This window comes from Erpetoichthys calabaricus, chromosome 10 (genome assembly GCF_900747795.2).
Source record: "Erpetoichthys calabaricus chromosome 10, fErpCal1.3, whole genome shotgun sequence".
In the NCBI taxonomy this organism is placed as follows: Eukaryota; Metazoa; Chordata; class Cladistia; order Polypteriformes; family Polypteridae; genus Erpetoichthys; species Erpetoichthys calabaricus.
Genome location: NC_041403.2, coordinates 107,814,712 through 107,839,930, shown reverse-complemented (window position 1 = coordinate 107,839,930; position 25,219 = coordinate 107,814,712). Strand labels below are relative to the sequence as shown.

At 35.5% G+C, this 25,219-nt stretch overlaps 1 long non-coding RNA gene across 1 annotated transcript in view; it reads right to left on the bottom strand.

Moving 5' to 3' along the window:
- Positions 1-22,983, bottom strand: part of LOC127529400 (uncharacterized) — a 28,696-nt gene extending 5,713 nt beyond the window's left edge. The window contains exon 1 of the long non-coding RNA XR_007936079.1: positions 22,530-22,983. This is a non-coding gene — a long non-coding RNA (uncharacterized LOC127529400). The remainder of the gene's footprint in view (positions 1-22,529) is intronic.
- Between the last annotated feature and the right edge of the window lie 2,236 nt (positions 22,984-25,219).

Here is a 25,219-nt window from a genome sequence, read left to right as displayed (position 1 = left end):
GTCCATAGGCATTAACCAGGCTTGGGTTTCAACTGTAAATTGTAGACGTATGTGGCAGTAACACCAACCACTGCACCAGCCACCGACAATTTGTACGTACAGTACTGAAGACCACAGCTCACATGCAGTAAATGAACCACAGCAGTAATATTAACTAACTAGTAGCTTTAGGGAGTTAGTCATTTTCACCATTAACTTGTTCATCCTTAGCTGATGGTCCTGCAAGGAAGGAATCTTAGTACTAAGTCAAAAAAGCTATCTTGAAAAATCAGTCCTACCACCTTTTTTGATTAATGTGTGCAATGCACAGGCAGATAAAGTGAACACACAAACAATTTTTATGTGTAAGAAAAGACTATGCATGCATTTTGTGAACTTATTTATCCAGCTTAAATTTGTAAGGCCCCATTAACCCCAGACTCTGTCCCAGCAGCTGAAAATGATAAATCTAGAACAAAGAACTGAGTCAATTTATAGACTAATGATGCATTTATGGACCATGGAAAGGCAGTATGTGGTTCACAAACACGAGGGGATTATGCAAATTAGTAACAGAGGGCACCCCTGTTTTTTTTTTTGTATCTGGGGTTCAAGAACTAATTCAGTTATAAATAACATGGGCTTCTGGACTTGTATAATGTATTGATAAAAGTAATCTGCCTTTTTTATGTATCAGTTGTCAAACAAACCTATAAGCTAGATAGCATGGACTATATTATTTAGCACCAATGTATCAGAGATCTGTGTGCACTGCTATTTTTTTCCTTTCTTATTAATTCTTCTTCACATATTTAACAATAAATGGCTGTCTTTAATGGACTAAACAGTAGGCAGCATGCAATCATGAATTGTTTTGCTATGTCTATAGCTTTCTGTTTTGGATGTCTGCTGTCTTATTTTTTGTAAACTTACAGGTTTACTACTATATATGTTATTTTTAGATGCATTTCTAAAGGTAATACTTTTTGTCATATTCTAGAAGGATTCATAAGTTGGAAATCATAATTTCTGATTTACATTAATATTTTTCTGCTCTCTGTCCTAATCCCTTTTCCCTTTCACCTTGTGTTTTGGCTTGGTTGTATCGGAACTGACATGTGACAAGTACATTACACATGCTTGCTCGACTTTTTCATCCTTGGTAATAATTCAGAATATTTTCTGCTATTCATTTGCTGTTGACATTAGTTTATGATGATGGGCACATTTAAATCTGCAACTTCCCTTAACCAATCTCCATATTTTTTGTATGTACCCAGAATCACTGAATGACAAATTGTATACGTTTAATATGAATGCTTCTGTTTTTTGACAAGAGCCTGCACTGCGTCTGTTTATTTTTCAGTGAAATCCTTCTGTATCTGTACTCTCTACAGGTCTTGTTCAGATTAATAATGGCTGACATCCCTGCTGGTTACAGCACTCGAAGTGACCCTTCCAGTGAAAGCATGATTTCCTGAAGCTGACAGATTCGCAAACAGGTTCAAATACAGTAACACATGCTCAAGTCGATTTCTTGCCTTTAGTCTCAAGTACTGTTCTCTTTACCTTTATTGGGATGATTCCTGTCTGCTTCAGTGTTCTTTTTTGCAATTTGCAGCTCGTGACAATTCGTGGTATTGCCACTTGTTTTCACCTCTACAACAGCACTTTAAAATAATCAACCATATTTCTTGAATGCCCAAGTATTAATTAAATAAGTTTTAAGAAATAAACACATAAATACCCATTGCCTTTTTTGCCTTAGCATTAATATTTTCAATGGGTAATCTTGGATTAAACTAAAACAGTGTCAATAATGCTGTATTATTACATGAGGGTACTCTATTATGATCATAATATGGAGATACTTTAAAATCCTTGCGCCTTAATGGTTTAAAACCAATATGTGACACATTAATTTTTATGTAATTAAAATTATTTTATAAATATTACAAATAACTTGCATCAATTGGTATATAGTTAATATAGTATATACAGTACTGTATAAAAGTGTTTCATCATTGGTTACTCATGAACATATTTTCTTCACATCAAATACTCTAGTCATCCATCAAATCCATTTTCATTAGCTAATTCAGCTTGGTCAGGGACATGGTAAGGCAGTGGGCTACGGCTAATTAAATAGAGTCAAATCACTAGTCTTCTGTGTAAAGGGTGCCGTGTCAAGGCCCGGTGCACACAGACAATTACACAGAAACATTTAGAGGTCACCTGCATTTGGACATTGACAGTAGACCAGAAAACAGGCTAGCTACCTACACAAGGTGCCTCCAGCCAGGAATTAAAAGCAGCCCATCTTCAGATAAAACTGGCAGTATTGCTTATTTAATGCATCATTTTCATTTTCTCTTTGCTCCCTGCTGACTGTCATTATGGTTCAGTGATCAGCCATCACTGACACCACAGCTTAAAAGACCCATGTCTGAATCACGCTTCACTATTTGTCTGCTTGGGTGCAGTCTCTATATTTCCATTATAATGGCATTAATGCATTAAGCAGCACAGGTTTAGAGGTTCACTCTCCTTGGGGCTAAAAGTGATGCTCTGTGTCCCCAGTGAAATTATTAAGTAAAAAAAATCCCAGGATATTTGCCCCATATCTTCATCAGTTTGACACACGTTTTGTTTTTCTTTTTTCTAGGGATGAGTGTTTGTGAACTGAGTGGACTAAGGTAAGGAACAAAGTAGCACAAGAGAGTGGCTGATTGCAGGAAGAGCAGCCAAACCTCCGAGCCAAAAGTCACCTTTGGGACATAGATAGATAGATAGATAGATAGATAGATAGATAGATAGATAGATAGATAGATAGATAGATAGATAGATAGATAGATAGATAGATAGATAGATAGATAGATCGATCGCGATCTATCTATCTATCTATCTATCTATCTATCTATCTATCTATCTATCTATCTATCTATCTATCTATCTATCTATCTATCTATCTATCTATCTATCTATCTATCTATCTATCGAGATGAGTGAAGTGTTCCCTGGAGATGGTGAAAGAATATGTTGTTGCTAACTGACCTCTTTATTCACTCAAGCTTTAGCTGCTGGGTTGTCTTTCTTATTCTAGATGGTTTCTCCCAGACTGACCCTCAGTCAAAGTATTTAGGATTATTGCTGATGTCCCTCCCAGAGCGGAGTTTAAAGTACTAGCATAAATGATCATTTTTTGAATTCACAACTTTGTTGGTTTCACATTTTAAATTTTTACTCTTTTAAAGAACTTTGGGTGTAGTAGTGGCTCTGAGGTTAGGGACCTGTACGGGCTATTGGGAGGTTGCCAGTTCAAATCCTGTAAATGCAAGAAGTGACTCTACTTCATTGGGCCCTTGAGCAAGGCCCTTAACCTGCAGTTGCTTTGTCCCGGGTATGATGTTTATCTGCATTCAGTCCTGCAAGCCGATCCTCCAAGTTAAAGGGAAAACTTGGGGGTTGGTTGCAGGATTGGCACTTCAGCCACCATAAAAAAAAAAAAAACTCAAACTGGTCCAGTGTGGTGCTGAGGTGTCACCCGCTGCACTCGGGTCCTGATTCAGGTAGTTTGTCTTGTGGTGGGTGTGACAATGTGGTATCAGCACATGCTCCCAATCTCCTCCTCCTCCTAAAGATCTTTGGGACATTTTAGGTTTTCCATTTATCCATCCATTCATCCATCCATTTTCCAACCTGCTGAATCCGAACACAGGGTCACGGGGGTCTGCTGGAGCCAATCCCAGCCAACACAGGGCACAAGGCAGGAACCAATCCTGGGAAGGGTGCCAACCCACTGCAGGACACACACAAACACATCCACACACCAAGCACACACTAGGGCCAATGTAGAATCACCAATCCACCTAACCTGCATGTCTGTGGACTGTGGGAGGAAACCGGAGCGCCCGGAGGAAACCCACGCAGACACGGGGAGAACATGCAAACTCCACGCAGGGAGGGCCCGGGAAGTGAACCCGGGTCTCCTAACTGCGAGGCAGCAGCGCTACCCACTGTGCCACCGTGCCGCCCGGTTTTCCATTTATTTATGTATTTATTTGTTTATTTATTTTTAGAGAATTTCATTAAGAGAAACAGTTTTAAATATTATGGTGGTGTTTCCTTTATTCCTTGGATATCACTGTGAGGTCACAACTACAAGGGGGATGTGGTCCAAACTTTGATCTGTTATATTTTAATGTAGTGGTGGAAACCGTAGGAACGGCTTCATAACAGTGGAATTTTGATCTTATTTGGCTGGTCAAGCATGGCTCTAGAGTCTTTCTGATTTACACTTGGATACCTGAAGGTGGCATCATGTGTGAGTCATTAAAAATAAATGTTTCTAACCCCTTGATTCTCAAGATTATAGTTACTAATTAAAAAATGTACATGTTTTGAGATATTGAGGTGTTTAGCCACAATTTAATCTGAGTATTCCTTTGCAAAGAAAACTCAATTTAGTTTATTAATTTTTATTCTGTATTATGTTTAAATTATTTTTTCAATACAGTATACCATATCTATATGAAAACTTGCATTTTACTAACTTTATTTCTAGGATCATAAAATGTACATCACAGAGGAGATGTTATAAATGTTAATGTATAACAATATAAAAGAAACAAGATGGCAGCACGACTGAATAGAACGCTAAGAATCAGGTTTATCAAATACAAAGAGGGGGTAATGAGGTAAGGCAGGGATTAATAAAATGGGTGCTGCTGCTGATGGGGGTGGTTAAGGGCTTGCATGATTGTAAGATAGCTGAGAGGGAAAAAAAGACTTTTAATTTCCCTCCTCTGGTCATGCAACATCATCTTCTGGTCTGGCAAGTTATCCCACTGAGACACAGGCAATAATGCCAAAAAATCCCCAGGTAAAATAATGTTGCTGTCAGAGAATGGTGATGAAAATCATCTATTATCTTCAGGGGCCCCCTGTCAATACTTGGTGAAGGATACAATTTAAATTACAACTTTCAAATTAGGCAGAAAGGAAAAAAAGGTGTTCATAGAACACTGCCATATTGTTAAAAATCAGTTTTAAAAAATCATTTTACCTTTTAAATGCAGGACCAGTTTCATATTCTGTAACACTTTTAAGGACATTGTGTTTAGTTTGACAGAGTACCTGTTCAAGAGAGAACTACCAAGCACAAGTCTAATATTAACCTCTTCTGAGCAGAAATGTTGAAGGTCAGGGTTTCTCTAGCAAATGTCAGAATTTCCCACTTTATGAAAGACTCATTAATTTCTGTTTAGCCGCATTGTCTTAAATTCCTTGTCTTATTTATCACCGTAACCTTGTATATCCTATATACGAGGGACGTTCAAAAAGTTTCCGCACTTTTATATTTTCATTGGAAATGATGAAGGTGGGAGGAGTAGTAATTGGGCATTAAAAAGTTGGTACGACACTGGGAAAATTACATCGCAGACGAAGTGACTGTGTAGAAAGTGGTGTAAATTGCTTTTGAAATTCTTAATATATAGAGTTAAAAAAAGTGTGGCAACTTTCTGAATGTCCCTCGTATGTGTAATTCCATGGTAATTTCTAAAACCATCCTTATCAGACACTTATTTTTCCTTCAACAGAATGTGCATTTGATGCATGTCTTAAACTGTGCCAAATATAGGATTTCATCATGTTTGTAGGCCGAAAATGAAATACAAATCTGGACACACACCCTTCTAAATAGAAAGTATTTGTTAGTACATAAGATTTAATAAAAACTAGTGATTAATTTCATAAGACCACTTTTTTTCTCCCGAAAAAGATTAACTGTCCAATCTTAGGAAAGCATTATATCTATAGAGCATTTTAAGCTGTTATTAATATTATTCACTTACCACATGTGCAGCATATTCTTTTTTTATTTTTCAGTGTTCGATACATGAAATATAATAATTGTTTATTAAGGAACTGATGAAAGTCATTGTCGATATTTGGATAAACGTAAACTTTATTTGAGTAAATGTAATTAAGTTTACAGATAGCTACAACTTGTCCTTTAAACTGGCATTAGCTTAAGTCAAAAAGGTAATAAAGTGAAGAGACACTCCCAATGTTTTTTTGATATATAATTTCATATATATTATTTTTTATTACTATACAAGCTCCCTTATATGTTATGTCTTTCTAGAGCACTAAACATCTGTAACTGGAATATCATAAGAATTTCTAAAAGCTGTGATAGGAGGGAGTCAAAGCAGTCAAACAAAGAGAAAAGAAGAGTGGAAGTACTGAGAAACAGAAACAGAAAGACAAACAAAAACACTACAGGATCTACCCTGATGGTGCGGTTCCTTACTTGCCTACCTACCAAATAATGAAAAATTACCTCACTTCCCATCTCTCTTTTACTCATTCACCATGATATTCTGTCACAAGAAAAGCTTTCACCCCAAAGCACATTGCCTGTTATCATAATGACACAATAATTTACTTGTTGAAATCATATCCATCCAACTACTAGATTAACTTTTATGCTCAGTATTGCTCCATTTTTACTTCAGAGACAACAACCTAAAATCTTCTCTAGTCGTTCTTGCTGTTCTTACCCCGGAGCCTTCCATTGCACTTAAAGAGTTGGTCTCTCAAGCAACACGCTTGGCCAAGATCAACACAGTCCCATAAGCACCTAAATGTGACCACATTTAACTTGTAACTTTGTGACTTTTTTCTTCTTTTCACTCTCTATTTCTCACCCTCTCTAAAGAAATTGTCAGGCAACAGTGATGTCTGCTGTGTACAGCACTCCTGAAAATCTGCTGTTTATTCCATAAGGAGGAGATAAGGAAATAGTAAACCTTTCTGTCTCCCTTCCTGTAAACAACCAAAGACAGAAGCTACAAAAAGGCAAAGGTATATATATTGATTAATACAAATATTTACACAAAGACGGCTAACCATAACAATCTTTAAAGTAAAACCACTCTGTTTACATGGAATATATTTCTATTATAGACGCGATACACTATTTAGAATACAAACTGAGTCCAAAAAATGTTCATGTTACAAAAGGAGTAATGAGTCTATATCTCAGCTATATGTTCCACAGTATATTTTTTATTTTGCATGAAGGATGGATGGCTTGCCTTAGGTTACAATTAGGTCATACAGGTTGGTGGCACAGCAACAAAAGGCAACCAGTGCATTTCACTACTTGGTTTCAGCAAGATTTTGCTCCTTCTTGAATAACAAGTAAAGAAACATCAATGATTTTTCTGATGAACAACTGCTGTTTAATGATGAATGACAGAAGCTTCTTCACTATAGCTTTGTATGTTTGTGTTAAAAAGGCCTTCGGGAAAAATTATTTCCTTGTTACTTGATTCAGAGGAAAATTCAATGAACAATGCAATTTTGGTCGGCTGTAGTGAAAAACAATTATTTTTGTCTATCATTGTCAGGTTTTGGGAAAACTTAACACCATTGTTATGCTATTTTTATTTTCTGTTCAGTATTCAGTGTTTAATGTCATCCCCTTTCATAAAGTAACAAACTAAAATTGTTAAACTGAGTGGCAGCGATTTTAGAGGATGTTATAGATGGAAAGTCGAGAGCAGCCAAGGTTGGTGCATTATAATTTAAAAGATTGATCCACTAGTTCAATAATCTAAGAACAAAACTAAAGTCGAAACCAGAAATTACTAGAATAAATTTCAAAAACTATCAAAGTTTTTCATGAGGTATTTCATTAAATTGTTCAAAGTTCAGAAACTACTACAGTACTCATAAAAACTGAATGGCCACTCTTTATAACCCAAAGATCACATGGTATGAATTGCCTAGCAACCATGTACCAGTAGCAACAAGACATAGACAATGGTAGTGCCCAAGAAAGAGCGCTCTCTTAAGATGGTGCTTACAATGACATCACAATCATACTGGCAAAATTATCAACAATTGATAAAACAAAAGTGAAAAATTATTAACATGTTTCTGTCACTTCATACTTAATCCTCATTATTTGTTGGTTTACATTACTAGTTTACGGTCACACAACCTGCTCCCTACTATCACTACAGATCACAATGTCATCAGCAAACATCATAGTCTACAGGGACTCCGGTCTAATCTCGTCTGTTAACCTGTCCATCACCATTGCAAATAAGAAAGGGCTCAGAGCCAATCCCTGATGTAATCCTACCTCCACCTTGAATGCATCCGTCACTCCTACCGCAGACCTCACCACTGTCACACTTCACTCGTACATATCCTGCACAATTCTTTCTTACTTCTCTGCCACTCCCGACTTCTTTATATAATATCACAGCTCCTCTCGAGACACCCTGTCATATGCTTTCACCAGGGTCCACAAAAACGCAATGCAACTCCTTCTGGCCTTCTCTATACTTCTCCATCAAAACCCTCAGAGCAAACATCGCATATGTGGTGCTCTATCTTGGCATGAAACCATACTGCTGCTCACTAATCATCACCTCACTTCTTAACCTAACTTCCACTACTCTTTCCCATTACTTCATGCTGTGGCTCATCAATTTTATTCCCCTGTAGTTACTACAGTCCTGCAAATCCCCCTTATTCTTAAATAACGGCACCAGTACACTTCTCCACTCCTCAGGCATCCTCTCATTTTCCAAGATTCCATTAAGCAATCTGGTTAAAAACTCCACTGCCACCTTTCCTAAACACCTCCATGCTCTCACAGGTATGTCATCTGGACCAACGGCTTTTCCATTCTTCATCCTTTTCATAGCTGTCTTTACTTCCTCCTTGCTAATCCGTTGCACTTCCTGATTCACTATCTCCACATCATCCAACTTCTTCTCTCTCTTGTTCTCTTCATTCATAAGCCTCTCAACGTACTCTTTCCATCTGCTCAACACACTCTCCTCGCTTGTGAGTACGTTTCCATCTTTATCCTTTATTACCCTAACCTGCTGTACATCTTTCCCAGCTCGGTCCCTCTGTCTAGCCAATCGGTACAGGTCCTTTTCTCCCTCCTTAGTGTCCAACCACTCATACAACTCAGCATACGCTTTTTCTTTAGCCTTCGCCACCTCCCTCTTCACCTTGCGCCTTAGCTCCTTGTACTCTTGTCTACTTTCTGCATCTCTCTCTGACTATCTCACTTCTTCTTTGCCATCCTCTTCCTCTGTATACTTTCCTGTACTTCCCCATTCCACTACCAGGTTTCCTTTTCATCCTTCCTCTGTCCAGATGTCACACCAAGCACCCTCCTTGCTGTCACCCTTACTACATCTGCTGTAGTTTCCTAACTGTCTGGTAATTCTTCACTACCATCCAATGCCTGTCTCACCTTCTCCCTAAACTCAACCTTGCAGTCTTCTTTTTCAACTTCCACCATTTGATCCTTGGCTCTGCCCTCACTCTCTTCCTCTTCTTGATCAACCTACAGACCACCACCCTATGCTGCTTAACTACACTTTCCCCTGCCACTACTTTGCAGTCTTCAATCTCCTTCAGATTGCCTCTTCTGCATAGGATGAACTCTACCTGTGTGCATCTTCCTCCACTCTTGTATGTCACCCTATGTTCCTCTCTCTTCTTAAAATATGTATTCACCACAGCCATGTCCATCCTTTTGGCAAAATCAACTATCTTCTGACCTTCTTCATTCCTCTCCTTGACACCATACCTAACCATCACCTCCTCATCTCCTCTGTTCCCTTCACCAACATGTCCATTGAAATCCGCTCCAATCACCACTTTCTTTCCCTTGGGTACACTGTTCATCACTTCATCCAACTCACTCCAAAAATCTTCTTTCTCATCCATTGCACACCCAACTTGAAGGGCATATGCATTAACAACATTCATCATCACACCTCCAATTTCCACCTTCATAATCATTACTCTCTACACTCTTTTCACCTCCAGAACACTCTTGACATACTGTTCCTTCAGAATAACCCCTACTCCATTTCTCCTCCTATATACACCATGATAGAACAATTTGAATCCACCACCGATCCACCTAGTGTTACTCCCCTTCCATTTAGTCTCTTGCACGCACAATATTTCAACCTTCCTTCTCTCCATCATATCGGCTAACTCTCTCTCTTTACCAGTCATACTACCAACATTCAAAGTTCCTACCCTCAGTCCCACTCTCTTTACCTTCTTCCTCTCCTCCTGCCTCCTGACATATCTCCCCCCTCTTCTTCTCCTTCTCCTTCTTCTTCGGCCAACAGTAGCCCAATTTCCGCCAGCACCCTGATGACTAACAGTACTGGTGGTGGTCATTTTTAACCCGGGGCTCGACTGATCCGGTATGGAAATTTAGAACCCAGCCACAAGGGATGCACAAACCAGTGTGTTTCTTCATGCCAGTCCCAAGTCCGGATAAATGGGGAGGGTTACGTCAGGAATGTAAAATTTTGCCAAATCAATATGCTAGAACACTACCTAATAGAGTTTAAATATATAACCTTTCTGCAAGAAAAAAATATCGGGCCACTTCTATTTTTTACTTTGTTTTGGAAATCTGACTGCATTTAGTACTAGATAAGATTTCCACACTATACTAAAATAATAATTTAGCATAAGGAGACATTATTTTTTAAAAAAGGAACAGAAAATATTGACTTTGCCTAAGGAAACTCATCAGAATTTAGAAAGGAAATTTCCCATCCCCAATCATTTTCTATTTAGCGTAAAGAAAGACTCATCTACATGTGAATGTTTTAACTTAGCTGCTTGAACACATTAAAGACAGTAAAGTTGATTTTTTTTGTTTGCAATATACATAAAAGCAAGATTTAAAAAAATGACTATTATTTCATTTACAGACATAGCTGATATTTGGAAAAAAGCCAGAGCATAGCCAAAAGTCTAAAATATCAAACAGCTAAATATGGTTCCCACTTTTTTTTATTTGTAAAGTGTTAAACTTAAAAATGGACCTCACATTTAAATACTTAACAAGAACAAGCATTATTTGGTATTTGTTGTATCCAGTGCCGGTGCCACCATTATGGTTAATTAGGTATTCACCTAGGGTGCAGAACATGAGTTGGGGGAACACCGCTGCATGGGTTAGCTACCGAATAGTCGGCTGGCGCACTAATAAGCCTGGCCTAGGGTTCAAAATCACTTAGCACCGGCACTGGTTGTATCCATATTAGTGGCAGTTCTCCAAGGTTTATAGCCTATGACATATTAGAACAACAGAAATGTGGAAGATGGTAACTCAGATGATTAAGTTCTGTATAGCTATTTGCTGCAAATGCTGGGTCCATTAGACCTGCAGGACTCTGCACCATCGAAACCCCAAAGGTTTAGTTAAGTATACACTCGCTACTCAGAGCAGATGGTTACTTCAGGTTACTTAAATACTGTGTATGGTTTACCATAACCCCATAATGAACCACTGGACTTGCACATTAAAAGAATTCATTATAACAAATGTGCCCTTTGCAGAAAAGAAAAGATTCCATGGTTTAGTTAAATAACTGTATTCCAAGTAGGTATCTTTTTAGATATGGCACTACCTGAAACACACAACACTGTATCATCTGTTAGAGTATTGCATTTTACTACAGAACACCATATTGGTAGGAATTAAAAGCTCAGATTGAATCTTTATTATCAAACTTGTATGTGGAAAGTGTCCTGAATGCCCCAAATTGAGCATATCCACAATGTCCCTGTGGATGCTAATTAAAATTATCTGTATATGGCCTTCTGCTTTCTGCACAGTTTTCCTAAACCTTTCTAGACTTACCTTTCTAGACTTCATATTCCATGTTGTGAGTTGTATGTCAATTAACATACAGTATTCTCTTATAGCTTTTTTAGCTAATCATTTGTTAGCTGCAGTTGAAAAATGTTCTTTTTCAGTGTCCCCGAGCAATTTGTAATGTTTCAAGTCAAACACCCTTTATATTCGACATTTCTGTAAAATATCTGGTGACTGATATTGCACACAAAAAATGTGCTCTTATAGGCAGTAGAATAGACTTGTAGCTACTGTCAAAGTCTCAACATTAACATCTGTTGGCAAAGGCTTCTTTCTTATTTTTGAAAGTCCTTATAAGATCTTACCTTTTAAAGAGCATCCAAGGCCATTGTGACCTTAATTTGTGACACATATGGCAACAAGGCCAATTATGGTCACCTCCTTCATTACACAACCTTCCTGCCTGTGCCTAGACTTCCAGATCAAACTAAATGATAACATCAAAGGCATTATAGACAATATGGTCACAAGGAGCTCCTATTTAAGCTTTTAAGGCTTAAATAAAGTATCATACTTTTAAATAAAACAACATATAGAATGTAGCCTTTTTTCTTCAAATGGATGCAGAGCCATAAAAACACTCATCATGCAGACGTTCTGTTTTCAGTTGCAATTCTGAAAGTCACATGGGACTCTTTGAAAGGTACATTATGCAAAGGGTTCATTGAATGCTACTCTCCTATCCTACCAGTTTCATAAATGCCAGGAACTGCAAACAGTGCAGACAAAGTAAATTCTTCTAACATTTTTTAAAATGAATATTAAGGAAACAATGTTAAAAAAAAAAACTTAGAGAAAACCTCTAATGTATGCTAAAGAATCTAACACTTGAGTCTGTAAACAAGACCTTACAACTGTTCAGCTGTCTCTATCCGACTCTTTGCAAACAGCACTGAACAGACTGCAGTTCCGGTTATGGATGCGACAGTGACTGATCGATAATGATTCCACTTTTTCCTGTGTCAGCACAGGGACAACTGACAGGTGTAGAGATCTAAAGATAATGTTTAAAATGAGACTCTTGTGATTGCAGCAAAAAGTAATTTGTGAAGGTAATTGTTGTGCTGAGTTTCCTCTATGATGCATTGATCACATGCTTTCTGTTAAGGATTGAGCATTCAGTCACATTTGCACTTAAAACAATGGCACAGGACCAAATACTATTCCGCATTTGCTGTGTTATTCTTTGTGATGTGGTTTTATGGAAGAAGCTAGAAGAGGGATCACGGTCTCATCACACATGCTCATTGGTGACATGGGGACAAATCACACACATGCACTACTTTTACATAATCCAAAAAAAAAAACACACCCCAAATAAAAGTGTTAATATGTATGCTTTCATTTTTCACATTGTCCTGAACTGAACAGAGTGCTTATTCTTCATAAACTGGAGGGTTAATAATCATTTACCTCTCTGATATCTGAGGAGCTTTCAGACCTTCATGCTGTCAACTTCACAAACATGCTGTTGTGCATGAGTGTGATTGTTACAGCACAAAACTAATAAACTCACGTAGATCTATAAATAAATTACATTTTAGCAAATCTATTAAGTAAACAGTCTAGGCTGGTGAGCACAGGGCACAAGATGAGAGTACATCTAATGAGGAGCTAATTCACAGCAAACTATCTGCTGTGGATTTAAAAAGTATTGCAATTTAAAAGAATGGAAAAAGAAGAAAAAAATAGCAAGATGTGCAAGAGCCAGCTGTCATTGCAAAAAAAATATGTTATATTAATGTCAGATTATTTCATATTTTCCTTATGGGAAAAATAATCTTATGGCACCTTGAAAGTAATGCAATACAGTGAAAAAATGAATATGTCTGCTTTTGTTTGACATCCCAGCCTGGTATTGATATAGCAACATATACAGTACCTGACTGAGAGCTTAATATAATGGATGGATAATACATGTTAATTTTTTTAGATAGTATTAGGAAGCAGATACCTGCACTAGCTCAATGTCATTTTTTACGATACATTGTTAAAGAATATGTTCCTACATAATGTTAAATAGCCTAGGTATACTAATGTTATTTTGTAATAGCAAAGGTTTTTGTGCTTTGCTATGTTAATGAATTCATTCTTAGTTCTTTTAAAGTGGCGTAATCCCCATTTGATCATTATTAATTCTAATAGTAAAAATGGTTTGCAATGAATGAATTTTACTAGATGGCCCCACACCCTTCCCTACTGTACCTTTGATAATTCATGGGTTCTGAACAGAGTTTTGGGCCACATGGTGGAGCAGTACTGTTGTCTCACAGCTCCAGACTTCCAGGTTCTAGTACTGACTGGTGAGTGCCTCTTGGTGTTTACATCTCCTCTATCGGGTTTTACTCCACATACTATCATTTCTCTCACACCTTATGGACATGTGCTGTACCTTAAGTCAAGTGGCAACTGGTCAGTGAGTCTGTGCATATGCAAGTATAAAGTTGTCTTGCAATGGATTGGCATCTGGGTTATTCCTGTCTTGAAGCAGGGCTGTGGCTCCCCGCAATCCAGTGTTGGTATAGACAGATTCAGAAAATGCATGGATAGAAATAGTTGTTTTCATGCATTTGCTTAATTCACACATAAGTAACAATCAAAGATACAATCAAGTGAAATGCTAGCACTCTTTTCATTTGTGGTGCTAAGTGATAACTGGAAGAGGCATGCAAAGTTTCTTCAAATCTGTATGAGATGATTTTAAATGCATCATTCCCTATGACTAGGGTTAGAAGTGGTTTACACAGAAGTAAAACTCTGAAGATAAATTATTTATTTGCATTACTTAATGCTAAAATAATGAACCACAACTCAGCTGGTGAGGTGATAATTGTTGGGATTTTTTTTTAATACATATAAATACAGAATTTCAGTATATATGGTTAATCAAATTTTATCACTCACTTCTAATGAATAATAATTCAATATTATTGTAAATAAATAATTTTAAGTAAATCTGTATGCAATAATTAACTTGGTGTTGTCATACAGTACAGTATGATCCAGGTGAAAGTTCAGTAAAAATAAATACCAACTAAAGGCAACCAAATTCAGAACTGAAAATTAGGCAATCTTAGAATGTTAGAAACAGAAAAAACCAAACCTACAGCCAGAATAAGATGCTGTGCTTATGTGATAAACACATTGCAGAACGTTGCTCAGCCCCCACCAATCTATTGATTATCCACCTTCAGCCCCCTTTGAGGCCTTGGGATATGAGAAACAATCCCAATAGACAGACAGATAAACAGAGAGATATCATTTTATGTATATTTTAAACATTTGATTGTAAGGGGTTTCATTTGTAAATATCCATTTATTTTCATAATAAGGTGTTTCATTTTTTTATGCCTTGCAGATTTTGTTACATTACTGTATTATTTACCTGAACTAAAACAGTAGAGCAATAATAGTAAAATTAAATAATAAAAATTGAGAACCTTTATTAATGAGCATTAAAATAAATGAATTGATTTTAAATACTGCTACAATGATAAAAGCCACTTTTAAAATGGGCATTAATGCAAATTTCTGCCATCTGATAAAGCCTAAAATGAAAGTGTTTTTTAAAATTTCATTTTAAATCATAGTATGTTCTATGAAGCCTAAGCATCACAATTCAAATTTACTAAGGCTCTTTTTCCAGAGGGAGAAAAATATGTGACATCAAAGCATTGCTCTCTATAAAGATATACAGACAGCCTCTTTGATCTTTGCTGCAAACCCCACTGATTAATATTAAGATTTACAATTAAAACCTACAGGGAACTCAGAGCAGAAGCACCCATATGGTATGAACGCATATCATTTTTATACAATTTATTTTTTTTTTAAGTAGGGTAATATAAGAATATGTTGGTTAGTAACTATGTAACAATTTAGTATTAAAATTCAAAAGATTAGCCATGATTTTCAGAACTGTATAATCAGAAATAATTTTTAATTTTGTAAACATAATCAGAAATCATCAGCTGCTTTTGAATTCAGTTATTATAGTTTGTAAAATACATGAAGTAATGGTTACAAATGGCAAAAGAGATATTTATAAAACTAACAAGTACAGTATTAGAAAAACTCACATTAGAAAAATGCAAAAAGAATTCTGAAATAAAGTGCAGAAATATATATTGTTATATTTTATATATGTCATGTGCATTTGTCATTGAAATACACATTTAAATAAATATGAGTAATACAATAAGGCTTAGTGTTTATCATTATGATTAAAGTCTAAAACAATTCTTTTTAAAACAGTATACTGTGACATACAAATTGCTATAAAATAAAATCACATACAGTATATATATTTTTTAAAATTTAATTTTTGCTAATGAATTTCTTTTTTGTTTTACATTGCAATAACTTGTATTGCTGAGAGTCTACGTGTATGAAACTGTTATATTTGGCTTTAAAACAAAGAAAAATACAATTAAAAATAAGATCTAAAATATTTAATTTTTTTATTTTGTCTATAAATTTTATACATGTCTTAATTTTCTAAAATAATGGCTATTGTACTGTAATCGAAAAGATAATCCACTAATTCATTAAAGAAAGAAAGAAAGAAAGAAAGAAAGAAAGAAAGAAAGAAAGAAAGACATGATTGCACAGTTTTTTAGAAATGTAATTATAAAAATATTTTCTCATCTTTCAGGTAATTTCATCATGAAAGAGATAATTAAAACTGCCATTTCTTTGACAAAAGTGAAGTTTTACCAATTTTGTAGATAAATTAGCATTAGTAATTGTTAACTATTTTTTTTTATGTTGATCCACTTAACATTAAGGTGCTTTTCAAACAAACCTTAATGATTTTATAGATGTTTGTTAAAGATAAATACTTATAAACATCTGTACAACACGAAATGTACTGAGGTAGATTTAAAATACAAACCTGACCACAAAAACAAGGAAAATACCATAACTGACAAACATTTTCTTACATGCAGGTAACTTGGTAACTGAGAAAGAAATAATCTCTAGATTTGACTTCTTCTTAAAATAGTCTGCTATTGCTTTATAAAATTTGGATTCAATATTACATAGTCCTTTTCAATATTTTTTTTAAATCAAACAGATTCCATTCATTTGTTTGTAACTGTTGCTTAAGTGTACTTTTTTTATATTTTTGAAAACACTGTTAAAGAAGGTAAAGGCTAATAGTGTGGAAAATGATTGGGCTGACAGATTTGAAAAGCTGGCTATATCTAATGTAAAGGAAACAGAAAATCAGTGCACTGCAACTACTTACAACCTAAAACAGAATCAGAATCAGAAGAGAGAATGCATTACGTCAGTGAATGTGAACATTCAAAATAAATCAAGAAGTGCATAAATAAAGACGGTGCTCGGCTATAGTGCTCTTCATTTTTACTTAAAGACCAATAGAGCATTTGGAATCTTAAAGAGATGTCTGTACCACATGTAATAAATAATTCTACACATTTATTTGGAACGTTTTGTCTAATAAAGAATGCCTGAGTGTCATTTTTTTTTTCTTTCTGCTTGTACTCGGCATCCTGGAAGTAATTAAATAGCGGCCAGCTCTAAGTTCAGAGCCTTTAGTAAAACTACAGTGCATCATTTGATGGTTTTAATCAAGTAAAGTGTGCCCTCGCCACAATAGACGCCTCTCCCTCTATAGTATACCACACTCTTTTCACATACACAAGCTTTGTCGTACTTTTTTAAATTAAAACAATGCATGAAAATGTCATATGTATGTACCTTTTGAGCAGGTGGGCTGCAGAGATGACAAGAACTAGTCAGTCATTAATAAAATAGTAAAGCAGTGTGCAATGTAATTAAATTACTAATATGTTTGTGAAAAAAATACATTTGCAAGCATAAAAGCTATAAAGTAAAGCCATGAATTTAAAGAACAATGTCAGGATGTGTGTTTTTTTTTTAATGTAACTAATGAATGTAACTAATAACAAAATTCAGCACATATAATATCCAGTATGCCTGGGGAAAAATTATACTAATTTTTGTAAGACAATAATCAACTGTAGATGTTAAGGACATATTTTAAAATCACATACGTGCAGTTTGTTAAGTGATTTGTATCTGTGTGCATAAAGAATATTTTTCAAAGAAAAAAATAAGACCATCTAAATGTATTAGATAATTATATTGCTGAAAGTAGACAACATAGTAATTATAAAATGTTAAAAAAAACGGCAAGAACTGTCATTGTTGAAAAGTTATTTGTTTCATTTAATTGCTTCTTGTTTCTGGTGTTTGTTTTTGTGCATGCAAAGCAATATTTACAAGGTGTAGCTCTGAGCACTTGTGTTTGAATTACACGATATTCATACAGAGCTTCTAATTACCTGCACTTTACACTTCAGTTACTTTAAACAGTGTTTGGCAGGAAACACTACTTTGACACAGCATAAGAAATAAAAATAAAAATGTGAATATGGATATGTTATCCCGCACTTGACTAGGTTTTATCATATTAAAAAAATACATTTATGATCTTTTTCTCATCAAGCAGAATTAAACTGAGACCCGAGGAACGTGACAGTGACAGTTGCACTGAGCTCCACCTCTTCTAACCCGCTTCCATTTTAAAATGATGGCCTAGTTGAGACATTTCTTCTTTGTGACATAAAAAATTACCAAAAGCATTCACTTTCGCCTCTCAAAAGGGCAGTGCTTACTTCTCCAAAGGCAGTGATCTTTTTTTTTTTTTTTTGCTTTATGGTCATTTTTTCTGCTGAAAAATCACACTGGCCATTTTCATAGTTGTACCCTAATATCCTAAGCCCCAAACCTAATCAAAATATGAATATTAGGTATATAGAGGTATTAAACCCCAAAACAATGTCTGCAAACTCTTCATCTTGAATGAAAACGTTGATGTCAGCTTTTATTAGGTTCTACCAGAGAAAAGACCCCTGGGAATGTTAAGATCGGCTCCTAAGTGAAATCTTGTAGCCAGTATCCACACCCTCACTGGCCTCTTCTCCTCCCATATCTTACGCCTTTGCTGCGTTCTTACCAAAGACACAAAGTCCATGAAGTGAGCTCTGTTGACAGATCATTTTTTCAATTTCTTTCAGTGTTTCAGAAAGTGAAGGCTGATTTTCCCCTCTCTACATTAAAGCCTAGTAGAAAATAATACATGAACCAAAACCTTGGCTAGTGACGAGTTCTGGTTTCAGAGATGGTTTGGGGTATTTCAAGACACCTGGCATTCACATGCTACATTGACACGTGGACGCAGAATAGCTGTGATTAATGATAAGACTTCTTCTTCATGGGGTAAGCCTGTATGTAATAACTTAAGGCAGCATCAAACCTAAACATTCTCTTGATGGACCCCCACAAGTATCCTTTGACCACAGAAAAAAGACCCAAATTTGAGGCTCAGTTTCGCCTATCGTCAGAATCCCATACTGTAGGTGCAGTCTTTGAGACCTTTACATACAGCATCTTAAAGAGAAAGTCATTAAAGAATCACTGGAAGGATGAGGCTTTTCATTTGGCAATTTCAGCAATTAAAGGTGTAGTCATTTTCAAAACCACTCACACTCTTTCCATTTTACAGTGGACGGAAAAAAATATTCTTAATAATCAAATTATAAATTATGTAACTTGGAAACTTTGGTGTGCTCCTTATCACTAATGCTACTAAAAAAATCTCACTTGGAGTTTTTATTGTCTTGTGCTTGTTAATGTCACCTCTCTATCACTCTCTTGCATCTTCAGACGTATTTATATATTCAGTTAGGTGTATTTTTAATGAAACAAAGAAATGCAAAAACAAAAATTATGATAAAAAGGTTGAGGCTTATGGCAATTGTTGGCTTGATACAAATTTCTCTAAGACACATTGTATAAGGCAATAAACAATGTAAAAAATAGTTAAAGAGAGTTAAATAGTTAATAACAAATAAAACATTGCACAAACACAGCATAATGTCACTTCTGGGTTCAGACAAAAATATGTTGATTTTTAGTTGAATCATATATTATATATATTATATATATATATATATATATATATATATATATATATATATATATATATACTGTATATATATGGATATACAGTATATGTGGATGGTTGTGTACGTGTATACACAATGTATACTGAATCAGACTTATTGACCCAGGACTGTTTCCTGTCTTGGGCCAGATGACCCCTGGACCCTGAAATGGAGTGAGTGGGTTTGTGAGTGTATAATGTGTGTGGATGTGTATGCATGACGTGAGTGTTTATGTGCGTTTAGGTAGCCATTTATATATTTTCATTGTTATACTACAAGTGTCAATTTATGTACAGTATATGGTGAACTATACGCTTATGAGTAACCTGCATTTATCAATTAATAAAAACAATGATCAAATAAATGCATACCAAGAAGCCTCTCCCAAGTCCTAAATTTACATTAAGGTTATGTTTATTATATATGTACACATAGACACATTCAGTTTACCAAAAACACAAAACATTGTATTATGCATGGCACTTCAAAATCTCACTGTTTTTGTTAGCTCTGGCCATTTTTCTATGGCAGACATTTACATGCGAATAAGCCTGACAAGGAGGGAAAAGGTCTGCCTTTAGTTTTATTTTTTCTCTATATTTTTTAATATTACTTTATACATTTCTTCTTAATCTACACAAGGTTAAAATATCAATTGCCATTTTGATCAAATAATTAAAAATGAATCTTTCAAAAGACCAAGGTTAGAAACTGTACATATGCATGTAAAAATAACATTTTCCCATAGTGAAGGGCACAAGAAAAGGGACTTTTGTTCAGTGCATGTCTGTACATTAACAGGGCACTGCCTCTTGAATGGAAAGTAACATAAAAAATATTTAAATGTTTTATGTGGAAAGGATGGCTGTCAAACTATTCATGATTAATTTCAAAACAAAAGATAAACACATGTAAATTTAATGGACATAAATTTAATTGAAACAGCAGTAACAGTTCTTATTATTTTTCACTTTATTTCTACATTCAGCATTCCATAAAGAGAATTTTATTTGCCAGATATAATTATACATTTTTATATCTTTATTATGTAATGCATTCATTGTTTCCATTGAATGAAGGCCTGTCTATGTTTCATCTTCACCTTTGACTAATTATTAACAAAGTCTCTATCAAATTTCTCTACTGTGGTGGAATACAGTTTTACAGTACTTAAGATTATGTCTGCCTCAACATCCACAAGCAATCAAATGACTGCCTAAAAAGAAACTTGTGCTTTTAAAATAATTTAACATGTATTTTCATTAAAGCAAAATAATTGCATACAGTACAGCATTTGTGCGTTACATACAATGGTATTGAGTTAAAAGTTAGATTTAGAGGTGCAAAACATCCTGTCATCAGTATAAGTAGATGGAATTTCTGCTCATTGTTAAACTAATATCAAGACACACTCTGTACTGTACTGTAACAATACACAACATGTGTATACACAGTAGGAGGGAAATGTGATAAATGCTGGAATTGAGAATCTTCTTAATTGTCTTTAGCTTTGATGAATATGATATTTTGTGCAAAAATCATAAATTCAGGTAATTAGTGCCTTCTTGAGAAGACTGTCCTCTGGCTTTGCAGTTTTCAAAATAAGCAACATGAAATCGAGAGCCGACTCCTACAACCCCTCCCACTGTCCAAAACATTCACCTTGTTTCATGGGGCAGAGACCTGAGCCGTGAGTATTACAGTACATCATTAATCAGCCTGAACACACTGACTAAAATATTATGATGTGGGCTCGGTAGACCTGACAAGTCCATTTCATGTAGTTAGTACATTTTACAATTTTAACTAGCAGAGGAAAAAAAAAAGAATATTGTCTACTTTAGATGAGCGCAACTGAGTTGTTTAATAACTGGACTTGTCACAATATTACTCTTCCTATTTATTTTTGGTGTACACTCATTTCTAATGTGCATTTTTAACAACCGTCTTAACAAAAACAGTAATACATTAAAATGCACTATATACACTCATCAGGTCAAAAAATAATGATATATTGGAGCATTTTAAAGATATTTCCAAACAGCACAACAGTAATTATATTTTTAAACTATGGTGCTTGCATGATAATGTTAAATATTTTACAATAGACAATTTTTTTATATAAATGTACTAGCTACAAATTAGAGCAACTGGCTGCATAATCATAACTTTATCACAAAAAACAACACATCTAAATGTAAAACTATTGAATCTAGACTATGTTATTGTATGCGTCAGCAGTTACCTTCATATTGTGTACTGTATATATGTATATATATATATATCTATATATACATACATACATACAAAAATATATATATATATATACATACAGTGCAGTACATTAGTTTCTAAACAAACACTTTCATGCATCAATGATTGGTCATTGCATTTTAATAATAATTTTCCTTTCCTTTAACATTAAAACACTTCCAGGCACTTCAATTCAAATAATTATTTGTGTATACAATTTTTTCATATGCATAGGATCTTATATATATTTTTTTTGGAATCTGAGAAGGCACCTCTACTATACTAGTGTAGCATAGGCTTTAGAAGGTCTTTCATTAATCTTTCTTACTCACTTAAATCAACAGTCATGCTGCTTTTTTATTCCCAATCACCAGGAAAACAAAACCCAGAAAAACTGTAAATAAAGCACGCTTCAACCTAACTGTAAAATGAAGAGAAACACGTTCATTAGCATAGAGACAAGTTTAATCAAATCAAGCGGCTAGTACAAATTAGCCACTGGAAATGTAATGAGTTGGGAATTAATTAACAGCATAATGAGAAGAAGCGCATCTGCTGATTACCTTGCGGTCATTGTGCTCCCAGCAGACCTTCCAAAGGGTTCTTTTTCTTTCTTTTTTTTTTCTTCCTTTCCATCGACACCTTACATTCCCAGACAGATTTTTTTTCCACTGATTTTAAAATGAACTTCATAGGTCTGAACAAAGTAGCTACAAAGATTTTATGCATCAGACAACAAACAGAAAGAGTACATATTAGAGCAAAGAACGATTGTATTCTAATGCCCAAGAAACCCCCACACACCTCAAGTCTCAGCCTCCCCCACTGCAGCCGTATACCATTGTCCTGACATAGCCTACATTTGTCATTTCTTCCCTTTTTTCCCTTCAGTTGACTGTGAGTATTCCCATGGGCTTTGCCTTCTATGAGCCCTGCAATTCCAGAGACTCAATTGAAAAATTGGTTATCAGTAGCAATAGCAGCTAAAAACAGGCAAAAATGCAGACCACAATCCTCTACTGAGCAGCCAAGTGACTCATGCAGTTCAACACTTTTGATATAAAGGGTGGAAAAATTTAAAGGACCAAAGGTAAAGACAAAGCAAATTCTAAAGGTTGTCTTACTAGTGGCCTTTCTGTAAAATATGAAATATGTAATTTTCTCTTGTATCCTTCTCTTTATTAATTTTAATTCCACGAAAGGCAAATTAGCCGCTCAGTACAATGGTTTGGAAATTAATAAATCAAAGACCTGAACTGTGAAGTAATTAAAATGGGAATTAAGTAGGGTACTTTATTATTAGACAATGTTATGCTGTATAAATACAGACCAGACTTTTTAATTATATAAAAAATACAATGAAATACTGTATTAAATGTAAACGATCAAATCAAATAGCTGCTAATGGCTCAAAGGTAATCTTGTGATTTTCTTTAGCTTAAATAAAAACATTGTATTTCAGCAGCATGTCTGTAACTGCTAGTCGAAATCCTTTAAAATAATTATATACTATACTACCCGTATATAACACAATTCATAAGCATGTAATTGGGAAGTGTTTCACAATGGTAACCCAAAGGAATAATTACTCAGTGAAGGTGTGGCGTCAATATGGGTCACTAAATTTGTAGGTCTGTGCTGATGCATGGCAGCAAATGTGGAAGCACTTGTGATATTAATTGGAAATGCATTTCACCATTTCTTTCTATGAATAAAGACTAGGAGTTCCCTGTTTGATCACAGCAGACAGGTACTATTAGCCTACTGCATGGTGTTATCTTAATGCATGTCACACACCCCCTCCTCACATCCCCCATAACACCACCATCTTCTCTTATTCTAAGCAAAAAAGTGCAGGAGAGACTTCCAGCAGCCATGTCTCTGATTAATGCAGTGTATTTTGTAATAAAACTGAGTTGTTTGCCTTATTATGAAGTAATTGAAAAAAAAAAAAGAAATCTGCCTGGGAAAATAAGCAGAACAAGCAAAAATGTCAGAAGACTACAACTATAAGATGATGTGAATTCTCTTTTTTAATCACAACTTTATTGATTTATATAAGGTGTGTAATTTTCCAAGGTTTATGGCTTACAAGGAGAAGCTGAATGGCCCCTGACTGTACAGTTAGCAATCTGTTGTGTGAATGTCTGGCTTTGTCATGTCGACAGTCTCACCACAGTACACTGCCTATGATGTGTTTTGTCTCTCGAGGTTTTCATGTGTGATTTTGTTCTTCCCTCTTTCTAAGGAAATGAGATAATTGAAGTCACAGCTAAGCATCTCTTATTATAGATGATAATACATATCTGAATGTTTCAGGATTAAAACGAGTAGAAATGAATCCTTCAATTCAAAACACAGTGCAACATTTTTATCTTTCAGGCCTCTATTGCTTAATTTTTAGTCCACTGACATTTTCAAAATCAAAAACATTTTAACGCTTATGTAGATCGATGAGGCCTGAAATGACTTGAAAAGGATACTTATAGGTATATCTATCATATATGTATACATACTGTACTCTGTCTGCTTGCATTTTCTGGACTTCTCCAGGTTTGGCAGCTGCTCCCTCAAATAGTGCTATCGGAGCAAAAATGTATGTGGTGTGATAAATAACCAAACCTTGACACAAAAAGAGGCTTGGGGCCTTGGAAATGGCTGCAAAATGGAAAAAATTTGTTGCAAAATAGTGGTCTTTACAGACAAGAGTCCAAAACAACTGACGTTTAGTGGGTTTTAAAGGCATAAGGAGGAAGTGACATCTTCAAGGGTGGAGCCGGAAGTGACATTAAAGGGCCCAGGCGGAATTTCCTGCATTTGGTCTGTGGGGACAAAAGAGAAAGGGTCAGTGCACTCTGCCACCCCCTGGTCCAACCGGGAATTTCCTTCTTTTGAGCTCTTTAGCTGCCTCCCATGCACACATGTGTGACAATGGCTGGATACCATTCGTGACACCAAACTCCTTTTGTTGCCTTTCATTACATTTAAGTGGATAACTAACCTTATTCTAACCCCACGTTACAGGGTTTATACAAGGAGATTCACTCAAAAGAGAGCCTGAATATTCTGTAATAGCTCTTGCTAGGACAAAGCAATCTGAACAAAACAAAGTGCAGTGTGCTCTTCAGTATATGGAGCTTCGATGCCCCTGCGTCGGAGCGATGAGGTAGGCCCCGGACAGCCATCATGACATTTACCTCCATTTGCAACTTCTGGGTGCATACCGCCTGTAAACCTTTACTCAGTCACTCGA